At 43.3% G+C, this 12,183-nt stretch overlaps 1 protein-coding gene across 1 annotated transcript in view; it reads left to right on the top strand.

Moving 5' to 3' along the window:
• farp1 (FERM, RhoGEF (ARHGEF) and pleckstrin domain protein 1 (chondrocyte-derived)) overlaps nucleotides 1-12,183 on the top strand; it is a 317,365-nt gene that overhangs the window by 131,318 nt on the left and 173,864 nt on the right. The window lies entirely within an intron of this gene.

Raw genomic sequence — 12,183 nt, 5'->3', positions numbered from 1 at the left:
ACCTTGTGGCCTGTTGGCAAAGTCCCTGCTCCGGGCCCCTGGCCGCTGTCTTTGACCCTGCTCTCTCCACGACTGAGCTCACTCCAAAAGGTGAGTAGAGAGAAAAAAGTTAAAAAGAGAAAAGCAAGAAAGAAGGAAGAAAAGCAGTTGGAGTGAATGAGCTCTAGCTCAGGAGCCCAACTCAGCCGCCATCTTGATATATTAGGCAATGAGTATTGGAAACGAATAGTTGAGTTTTGTGCTTTATACCCTATTTATAAGATCCCTTTTGATTGGTAAAAAACATTCTAATTATTTAGTAACCTAGAAATTATACAAATGTAGTTTGTTGAACATTTTTAATTTGCATTTAGCTACTTCTGAATTAATCAATGCCAAGAGGTCAAGCTTTGAGAGGTTTTTTTGGGAATCTATATCTGGAGATAGTGTGCAGTTTGGTTGAAATTTGGAAACTTACTGAGAATTTTTTTGTTTTATCATCGTAGACTATGTAGTCTTGTTTGGAATCTTGTACCTACTGTAGTAAAATACCAACTGGGGATTTGACCTGACCAATATGATGTTACTTTCTGCCTGGTAACATCATTATTCCAAATTGCTCACAATGTGAAATAAATTATGATGAAATTTTAGGTGACAAAGCGAAGGTAAGAACCAGTAATAAAATTAATGTGCCCAGATATGGCCATAAACCAATTAGATTTCAATCTGGTGAGGTATACTCTGTAAACTATGTATTTTGTATTCTCCCCTAACTGCTTCTAATTCAATAAATAAAGCTGATTTCTCATTCTCTGAGGAGAAAGGAAACTGTTTTTCATCATATGGTGTTATGGATCTAGATGGCTATGTTGATGGGATGAGATGGAGAGGTTTCAGGAGCCTTTTTATGGAACAGAAAGCCAGCAATGCCATTGGGCTGAATGACTGGTTTCTGTGCGGTACACTGAATGTAAAATTGTTGGTTTGTTCAACATTGTCTGATCGGAGCTGGGATAGTGATTGAGAATTTCCTGGCATTGATAGGTTAGGGAAAGGACAGAAAGGCCATGGTACCAGTTGCTGATCGCTATCGAGTTAAATAAGGAAACACGAGTACCAGGTCTAGACTTGTGCGCGAGAGAAGTTGGTTTTCCGAGAGATTCCTGGCAAGTGCCATTTTTCCAAATTAATTCCACAAGTTGGATTCACTAAAGCAGCATGAACATTGCCGGCAATCTGTTCGTTTTCCACTACAATCTGGGATCGAGCCAGCCTGCTCGTAACTTTCAGGTCACACTTGATCCTGATTTGAGCTTCTGGCCTTGTTTTCACACCACCTATTTATTTCCACCCTCTGACTGCACCCCAAATCCGTTCTTCTGATCACGGTGGCTCTGTGGTTAGCACTGCTCCCTCACAGCACCAGGGTCCCAGGTTTGATTCCAGCCTCGGGTGACTGTGTGGAGTTTGTACATTCTCCCTGTGTCTGTGTGGGTTTCCTCCGGGTGCTCTGGTTTTCTCCTACAGTCCAAGGATGTGTAGGTCAGGTGAATTGGCCATGCTAAATTGCCCGTAGTGTTAGGTGCATTAGTGAGAGGGAAATGGGTCTGAGTGGGTTACTGTTCAGAGGGTCGGTGTGGACTTGTTGGGCTGAATGGCCTGTTTCTACACCGTAGGGAATCTAATCTAATCTATGTCTTTGTTATTTTTAGAGTCAACAATACTGACAGACTTTGGGTTTGTCTCCCATGTTATACCCTTTCTTAGCTTGATCATTCAAAGTGCTGGTGGCTAAGCCTCATTTCTTTGTCACCCTCTGTGATCACCAGTACATACATGTGCCCAGTTAGGGAATGTCTTGATGTTAACATTGAAATCCATTTGCTGAAATCCCTCATTTCTAATCTCTTCCAATGCCATGACCCTCCGAGATCCATAGTGCTGTATTTCTAGCCTGTTATAGAGTCATACAGCTCAGAAACAGGTACTTCAGTCAACTTTTCACACTGGCCAGACATCCCAATCTGACCTAGTCCCATTTGTCAGCATGTGGCCCTTATCCCTCTAAGCCCTTCCTATTTATATACCCATCCAGGTGCCTTTTACATGTACCTGCCTCCACCTCTTCCTCTGGCAGCTCATTCCATAAACGTATCACCCTCTGCATGAAAAATGTTACCTTCCAGATCCTTTCTAACTCTTTCCCCTCTCACCTTAAACCTATCCCCTCTAGTTTTGGACTCACCCAGCCTCAGAAAAAGACCTTGCCTATTCACCCTATCCACAGCCCTCATGAGTTTATAAACTTCTATAAGGTCACCTTTCAGTGCCTGACCTTCCAAGGAAGAAAATCCCAGCCTATTCAGCCCCTCCCTACAGCTCAAACCTTCAAGTACTCGTAAATCTTTTCTGCAGCCTTTCAAGTTTAACGATACCTTTCCTACCTCAAGGAGACCAGAACTGAATGCGATTTTCTAAAAGTGGCCTAACCAATGTCCTGTACAGCCACAACCTGGTATCCTAACTCTTATACTCAATGTTATGACCAAGGAAGACAAGCATGCCCAATGTTTTCTTCACCACCCAATCTACCTGTGACTCCATTTTCAAGGAACTGTGCACCTGCACATTAAGATCCCATTGTTTGGCAACACTCCCCAAGCCCTTGTATAAGTCCTGCCCTGATTTGCCTCCTTCATTTTTTTGTCACGACCATTAAGATTAGATTACTTACAGATTACTTACAGTGTGGAAACAGGCCCTTCGGCCCAACAAGTCCACACCCACCCGCCGAAGCGCAACCCACCCATACTCCTACATTTACCCCTTACCTAACACTACGGGCAATTTAGAATTGGCCAATTCACCTGACCTGCACATCTTTGGACTGTGGGAGGAAACCGGAGCACCCGGACGAAACCCATGCAGACACGGGGAAAACGTGCAAACTCCACACAGTCAGTTGCCTGAGTTGGGTCTCAGGCACTGTGAGGCAGCAGTGCTAACCACTGTGCCACCGTGCCGCCCATTAAGATGTTCCTTAAAACCTATCTCTTTATTGAAGATTCTGGTCACCTGACCTATCTTTCTTAGGTGACTCAGTGACATACCTTGTTTTATAATGATCCTGTGAAGTGCCTTGGGGAGGTTCATTATGTTAAAAGTTCTGGATAAACATAAATTGTTGTTACGGTTGGTATTAACAACCCTCCAGGATTGCCCTAATGTCACCAGGAATGGAGCATTAATCTCCAGGACAACACCGCAACCGAGGAAGCAAAACATTGTTGGACCATTTCAAAAATAATTGTGGGTTTCAGGAATGTTGCTTTGAACACCTTTTAATTTGCTAGTTATAAAAAGGAAGGTACAGGGGGTGAGGAACAAAGGCTGCTTGGTTGGGACCCAGGAATACTTTAGTGGAGCAATGAGTAATTTGCTTGGTTTACAATCAGTTGTGGGGAGGTGGTTCACCATGGGACAGGAGTGGGTTTGGCAGGGGGTGCAGCTGTGGAGTGGCAGGAGGGCATGTGCAGAAAGCTCCAGGAATTCCACTGACTAGAGCTGGCAAGCAGCACCCCGAAGGCCTGTGTGCCAATCCAGCCTGATTTGCCCAGATCAATGTCAATGGCCCATCAGGAGCAGTTGGGCTCGGTGTTTGATTTTTTAGATTAGATTAGATTCCCTACAGTGTGGAAAAGGCCACTTGGCCCACCATGTCCACTCCAACCCTCCAAAGAGTAACCCACCCAGACCCATTTCCCTCTGACTAATGCATCTAACGCTATGAGCTATTTAGCATGGCCATTTCACCTGACCTGCACATCTTTGAACTGTGGGAGGAAACCCGCGCAGACATGGGAAGAATATGCAAATTCCACACAGGCAGTTGCCTGAGGCTAGAATTGAACCCAAGTCCCTGGTGCTGTGAGGCTATAGTGCTAACCACTGAGCCACCAGGCCGCCCCAGCGGTTTGGAATTTGGGGACATTGAGGATGGGTAACTGGATGGATATCTGAATGGTGGTGTTGGACCTTCCTGTAAAATTGCATCTCACGCGTTACTCAGAAATGGGCCATTTCAGCTCCTTGGGTTTATACCATTGTTTATGTTCCACTAGAGCCTGACCTTGCTCTGTCAGCATAACCTGTTTGTTCCTCACTCATGTACATATCTAGCTGCGCCCAAGTACTCTCTATAGTGGGGTGGGGTGGAGGGGGGTGGGGGGGGAGGAGAGGGGATGGAGGTTTGGAGTGCTGGGGGAGAAAGGATGTTGATTGTTCAAATTAAGTGGTTGGAATGGAAAACAATGGTGTATCTAACTGCTGGGCTGGAAAGGACAGACAGTCCCACTCGGGTGGGGAAGGGGAGAGAGAACATGGTGACAGAGAATGCAACAAGTGAAGCTAAAGGAAAGAAAATGAATGGGATTGGGTTCATAATTTGAAGGGTGTTGAACTTAATATTAAGCCAGAAGGTTGTAAAGTGCCTAGTCTGAAGATGAGATGTTGTTCCTCCAGTTTGCGCTGTGATTCACTGGAACACTGCAGCATGCCGAGGGCAGAGATGTGGGCATATGAGCAGGATGCTATGTTAAAATGACCAGCTACGGGAGGTGTTCTACAAAGCAGTCACCCCGTCTGCAATTGGTTTCTCCAGTGTAGAGTAGGCCACACACTGCATGCAGTAAATACAATACACAAGATTGGAGGAGGTACGGATGAAATGCTGTTTCACCAGGAGTCTCTACTGTTAGTCCAGTGACATTACTGATATGCACGGCCTTCCCTAAATACATTAAAGTTGGAGTTGTTGTGCATCCTTATCTTGCAACAAGTTTCAGTCATCTGCTTCACCACGCCTGGGGTAAGCTCTCTCAACCTTTGAGTCAATGGTCGTGGGTTCAAGTCCCACTCCAGAAACTTTAACACTGTACCAATTGGAGCTGACATTCCCAGTGTAGTGCTGAGGGAGTACAGTGCTGAAAAGCACCTGCTTTAAGGTGAGATGTCAAACTGATTCTCTTGGGTTATGATCTCAGTGCAATGATTTGAAGATGAGCAAGGGTGTCTTACCTGATATTTATCCCTCGATACCAACAGCAGCAATAAAAGGACACCTGGTCATTCAATCTCTTTCATTTGTGGGAGCTTGCTGTGTGCAAATTGACTGGTTTCTGATCTCGTGCCAGTGATTATGCATTTAAAATATTTCTTTAGCTGAAAAACATTTTGGGACATCCTGGATGATGAAGCAATTTATATAAATGCAAGTTTTCTTTATTGAATTCTGATTCCACTCTTGCCTGGGAGGTGAATGTACACTGGAAAGTGGTAGAAAACCAATTAAAAGCTAAATTCTCTTGACATATTTTGGTGCTAATATAAGGAGGAGATTTCACGGCATCTCTTGGGCTGGATTTGGTCCCAGGTTATTGTAGAGCTTCCACAAGTATAATTTCAATTTTCCTTAATGTACCGAAATGATATTAATCTAATCAACAAAGTGGGAAGTCATCAAATTATTATCTTGTGTTTTCATTAAGTAGGATTAATTGAGTAATTTATCTTTCCATTATTGCATTCTAATTATGAAATGGGATGTGTGACTGCTAACATCTCTGTCCTTGGCTAGAAATCTTACAGTTTGTCCACACTTCCCATGAACAGCCAAAGAAGTAAAACCCCCTCTTCATTCAGAAAGGTAGAGGCCTCCAATTCACCAGCGAGTTGTCCTTGATCCAGGAGCGACAACAAGATAGTGTTTCTCATTGTGGCTGCTTCTCAAAACCTTGGGGCTACAGTTACGTTTGTCATTGCCCCTTCAGTCTCACAAGTCTTTGCAGATACTGTTACTTTCTGAACTGCTCAATTGGTTAATTTTCTTGGTATTTGCTCATAATGCTAACTTCTTGCAATTGTTCATTCATGCCCGCTTTTCAAAAAAAAAAGTTCTACTAAGAGTTATTTCCACTCATTGCTTTGGTCTGTTCTGCCTCTCTATTCATGGCTGGAGGAGCCCAGAGCCCAGGCTATCAGCTTAGATTGCGAGTCACTTCCTTATTTTTTTTGTCCTGCCAAACCACTTAAGAATAACCACTTCTGCTAGTGGCACAGAGTTCTGAGTGAGCATAATAAGCTGCCTTGTTTCAGCATTGTGAGAAAGACGCACTATTGCCTTTGCGTCCAGAGCGTTTGGCGATGGGAACTGAAAATTGTCAAAGAAACCCTTGTAACTTTGATTTGTTTCTTTGCTTGTCCTGAAAGTGTTATCGCTTGCGGTACAATCTCAAGCTTGCTGGTCACACCCCAGTCCATTAACCAATTGGTAATTGGTTGCTTGTGGTTTAGACAGAGAGTGTTGGTTAGCAGGATATATAATCAATTTCCAGTGCGGAAAGAAACCAATTGACTCAATTGGGTAAAAAATGAGGTCTGCAGATGCTGGAGATCACAGCTGAAAATGTGTTGCTGGTTAAAGCACAGCAGGTTAGGCAGCATCCAAGGAACAGGAAATTCGACGTTTCGGGCATAAGTCCTGATGAAGGGCTTATGCCCGAAACGTCGAATTTCCTGTTCCTTGGATGCTGCCTAACCAATTGACTCAATTGGCCTGCTGTTTTAAACTAAGTGCAGAGCTGAAAACTGAAAATAAAGCTCCTCCATCAAACATTCCCAGGACAGGTGGAGCACTTAGTTAGATATTGAGTAAAGCTTGCTCTACTCTTTTAAACTGGCAGTGAAACTCCCTCTATTCATGCTGGTGTGTATGATTCATACAATGCTGCCACCTCTTCATTAACCCTATCACGCACCCTACTATTCCTTCATCTATCATGTGTTGAATTAACTGCCTCTTAAACCCATCAATGGCTGTTATTTTCCTTTCTTTCCATGAAGTTTTGAGCATTACACAAGAACTATGAGCAGGAGTTGACCAGATCGTCTGTTGAACCTGCTCTGCCTTTGATGGTTGATCTTGGGTTTCAACTCCTGCCTGCTTCCCATGTCCTTTGATGTTCTGAGGGCTAAGTCATCTCTGTATCCAGCCTTTAAATATATTCAAGGTGAAACATCCACACCTGTCTAGGTGGTGGAGTCTCCGAAGACCCCTGCACTTTGAATGAAGTCCTAAATGAGGAACTGCTTCTCCTGAGACTGTGTCCTGTGTTTTAGATTGTTATATGGAAGCCCTATAGTATGAAAGCAAACCATTCGGCCCATCGAGTCCACGCTGACCCTAGGAAAAGGCACCTACCATTCACCTTATCTATACCCAACATAATTTTATAAATCTCTCTCAGGTCTCGCCTCAACCTCCTGTGCTCCAGAGGATAAAATCCCAGCCTATCCTTAGAACCCAAACCCTCTATTCCTGTCAACATCCTGATAAATCTTTTCTGAACCCACTCCAACTTAGTAACAGGGTTACCAGAACACACTTCTGCCAACTCAACGTAACGTCCAAAAGTCTTCTACTCTGTTTTTCTCTCTCTAAAGATGCTTGAAGGTCTGTCGCGATTCCTCAGCACTTTATTTTTATTATATGACATTATTATGTGTGGAGTTTGCACATTCTTCCCCTGTATTCATGGGTTTCCTCCCACAGGTCAAGAGATGTACAGGCTAGGTGATTGCTACGGGAAATGCAGGGTTGTGGGGATAGAGTGGGTCTGGATGGGCTGCTCTTCAGAGCGTCAGTGTGCACTTGATGGGCTGAATGGTTTGCTTTCAAACTGTAGGGATTCCATGATAGCTGATATCTTGCAGCACATTATAGATTGAGTAGGGTGAGATCTTGGAGAGATTGTTTAAAACAAAATAAGAATTTTAATATTGGTTGGTTGGCTGATGAGTGGCAATGTGAAGATCCTCTCAAGGACAGGGGGTGTTGGATGAATGGAACATAGTGCGAGCAGAAGACTTTTGAATGAGCTCACGTTTGACTGGCTGTGTATATGTGGTACACATTGGGCTCTGCTATGACCCTGTTGCGGTTGATTAACACATTATTTTCCCTGTAGGCAAAGAGTGAATGACATCAGACCAAATAAAAAGAAAATCGACTGAAGTACTAACTGAAAAACTCAATCTAATTACAACTTTGAGTCAAGCAGACAAAATTCAAAACAAAATCAAAATGATGACATATAACCAAAGTGAAAATTTCTGTGTAGCATTTTTCGTGAATCATGTTTCTATGATTCCAACAATATTGTATCGAATCAGAGAATGCGTTTAAGAAGAACTATATCATCAGCAAGTATTCCCCTCCCTGTTTAAAATTTGCAATTGATTATTGCCAGTGAATGAAATGGTTTTCTGATTGTTAAAATCACTGATGCAATATGCAGCTCATAACTACTCTCATTCTAAGATTGTGAAAGAGAGAGGAAGCATCCCTCTCTTTTGTAAATTATATAGAATTGCAAGACATTTACAGTAAAGAAACAGGCTATTTGACCCATCTGGTCGATACTGCTCCACATGACCTTCCCAACCCCACTTCCAGTCCACCCCAACAATATAATCTTCAGTTCTCTTCTTGCTTGTGTGACTATCTAGCTCCCCTTTAAATGCATCTATACTGTTTACCTCACTTTCTCAGTGTTGTAGCAGGTTTCCACATTCTCACCACTCTCCGGATAAAGAGTTCCTCCTGACTTCCTTTTTGGCTTTATTGCAAATAGTTTATTTGTGCTTCTGTCTACCTTCGTTAAAATATTCTGTTCATTAAAATTCAAGTTTCACATTCTGGCTCCTGTTGTTACAAATACAGCATATCCTCTGACATGCTGCGAAAGATGCACTCGTGTCAGTCAACTTGGCAATGTCACTCGTTGCTGTGTGCCAGATCTAGCAATGCATACTGTAGTGCTTGGTCCCAGGAGAACAGAACGTTGGAGTTATTTGAAATCACTTATTAGTTTTTTTTTTAGTTTAGTAAATCGCTGCCTTTCAGAATGGAATAAATAACATTTTCCAGGCACTTGTGTAGTCGCTCCAGGTTGAGTATTGCTGAAAAAAAATAAAAATGCTTATGAAGCTTTTTGTCTTACACTCGTCAGGAAAGATGCAAGAGTGCCAAATAGTTTAGTTTTAAATTTGCCATTCCTATGTATACCCTTGCAACGCAAGAAGAAACACTTCAATAGCATGTTTCTCCTTTAATTCTGGCTTCTAATTGCTGAAATTCAGTTCATAATATTACAACGCGCTCCTGATCAGATGGGCCAATGGGCCGAGAAGTGGCAGATGAAGTTTAATCAGGTAAATGCGAGGTGCTGCATTTTGGGAAAGCAAATCTTAGCAGGACTTATACACTTAATGGTAAGGTCCTCGGGAGTGTTGCTGAACAAAGAGACCTTGGAAGTAGAGTCGTAGGTAGGTAGGATAGTGAAGACAGCGTTTGGTATGCTTTCCTTTATTGGTCAGAGTATTGAGTACAGGAGTTGGGAGGTCATGTTGCGGCTGTACAGGTCATTGGTTAGGCCACTGTTGGAATATTGCGTGCAATTCTGGTCTCCTTCCTATCAGAAAGATGTTGTGAAACTTGAAAGGGTTCCAAAAAGATTTGCAAGGATGTTGCCAGGGTTGGAGGGTTTGAGCTATAGAGAGAGGCTGAACAGGCTGGGGCTGTTTTCCCTGGAGCATCGGAGGCTGAGGGGTGACCTTATAGAGGTTTACAAAATCATGAGGGGCATCGATAGGATAAATAGACAGTCTTTTCCCTGGGGTGGGGGAGTGCAGAACTAGAGGGCATAGGTTTAGGGTGAGAGGGGAAAGATATAAAAGAGACCTAAGAGGCAACTTTTTCACACAGAGGGTGGTACGTGTATGGAATGAGCTGCCAGAGGAAGTGGTGGAGGCTGGTACAATTGCAACATTTAAGAGGCATTTGGATGGTTATATGAATAGGAAGGGTTTGAAGGGATATAGGCCAGGTGCTGACAGGTGGAACTCGATTAGGTTGGGATATCTGGTCATCATGGGTGAGTTGGACTGAAGGGTCTGTTTCCGTGATGTACATCGCTATGACTCTATTCCAAAGCATTTACAATATTCCAAATATTAGTTCTAAACATGGGTAACACAAAAACATTGAATTAGCCTTCATAGCGGTTATTGGCCCAGATTTTCACAGAGGAGGACATGTTGTGACACTCCCCTCATTGTTCAGCTCAGCAGTGTTTTTTTAAACCGTGTAATTCATTGAGCGCAAGAGCTGATAACTGCAGGATAAGGGCAATGAGGTATCTGGGTCCATACAGCCAAGAAATTTAAACCTTTACCAATGAACCTGGAGAATTGAGAAAGAAGCGAAGGAACAGTAGAGAAGAAAATAGCGTGAATTGGAGCCGAATCAAGGACAGAAAGAAAAACTGAGGGAAAGAGGATTAGGAGGACAAGAAGGGAAGGGAAGGAAAGTAAGGAACAAAATAAATCGCTAGCTGCAGGAATGAGACTTCACAGTTCCAGTTGGTCCTTTTCAGGAATGGAGATGTCGAATGACCTTGCAGGAACATAAATCTCCAGATTGAAAGAGTCTTTCTGCTGTTAGTTACCAACCCTAACTTTCTGATATGAGTCTGATGGGTAATTCCTACGGAAATGCAAGAGTTGGGAAACTGCTTGGGAGGGTGAGGGTGTCCTGTGCTTGCCATGAAGCTAGCAGTGAAGCAGAGCCTGTTGTCCCATAACTTCATCCCTGAATGTTTTATGCTTGTTCAAGGCATCATTGACAAGGCTTGGAATTGTTATTCTTCCTGGCATTGTACCTAAGAATAAATCACTTTCTCGAACTGCTGTAATCCTAGATGTGTCTGTGAACGCACAGCGTTGTTAGGGAGGGATTTTGACCAAGTGATAATGAAGGAATGGCGATGAAGTTCCAAGTCAGGATGGTATGTGCTTTGGCAAGAAACTTTCAGGGGTGGCTTTCCCCTATGTTTGCTACCATGTTCTTATGTGGTAGAAGCAATGGTTTGGAAAGCACTGTCAGGGAAGGTTTGGTGAGTTACTGCAGTGCATCTTGGAGATGGTACACACTTCACCAATAATAGAGTAAGGGAATAGCTAAGGTGTGGATAAGATATTGATCAAACAGGCTGCTTTGTTCCTAGATAGTGTCAAGTTGTTTGGATTGTCTAGATAAGTGCAACTCCAATAATTGGAGACAATTCCAACACACCCCTGAACTTTCTAGTGAATTTACATTTCCACTCCCTCTTTTTGCCAACTTTAAGGACATTTAAACGGTCATTGGATGGTCACGTGGACAAAATGGAATTGTGTAGGTTAGACGGGCTTCAGATTGGATTCACAGGTCGGCGCAACATCGAGGGCTGAAGACCCTGTACTGTGCTGTAATGTTCTATGTTCTTTCTCTTGACTCCCTTCCCTTTATTCTTTCCCCTTTCTGCCCTCCCCTCCCATCTCTTTTTCTGACCCTTCCCCTGCCACTTTATCCAGTGACATACACTTCTCAGAATCTGTCTGGAGACCGGGAAGATGATGCTTCCCACTGCTGAATAGCCCGCTTATGCTCCAAGCCCAGGTTTGTGGATGTAGAAGTGTGGCTTGAGGGATGTACTGAAGAGTGCAATTGGTCACAGTTTAGGGTTGAAGGAGAAATTAGAAGCACAACAAAAAGGTCTCTCAAGGTATTCCTTATAACAGAGTGTTGATCTGAATGAGAGACCTCGAGACACAGGATGGAAAGAAAGAAACTAGACTCTAGTCAGTCCAACTCTTCTTCATCAATGTCCATGAAGTGTCAGTCTAGATTTTGTTAAACAACTGTAGATTAAAAATATACCATTAATTTAAAAGCCCATCACAGAAATAAATGCTATTCCTTTAATGGGCGGCGCGGTGGCTCAGTGGATAGCACAGCTGCCTCACAGTGCCAGGGACCTGGGTTCGATTCCAGTCTCAGGCAACTGTCTTTGTGGAGTTTGTACATTCTCCCTGTGTTTGTGAGGGGATGCTCTGGTTTCTCCCCACAGTCCTGTGCAAGTTAGGTGAATTGGCCATGTTAAATTGCCCATCGTGTTCAGGGATGTGTCAGTTTGGCGCATTAGTCAGTGAAAATGTAGAGTAATAGGGTGTAGGGATGGGTCTGGGTGGGACACTCTTTGGAGGATCAGTGTGGACTTGTTGGCCCTGTTTCCACACACTAGGGATTCTGTTTCATCAATG

Source organism: Hemiscyllium ocellatum, chromosome 6 (assembly GCF_020745735.1).
Source record: "Hemiscyllium ocellatum isolate sHemOce1 chromosome 6, sHemOce1.pat.X.cur, whole genome shotgun sequence".
NCBI classification, from domain to species: Eukaryota; Metazoa; Chordata; class Chondrichthyes; order Orectolobiformes; family Hemiscylliidae; genus Hemiscyllium; species Hemiscyllium ocellatum.
Note: the sequence above shows the minus strand (reverse complement) of the source record. Positions and strands in the feature narration are given on the sequence as shown.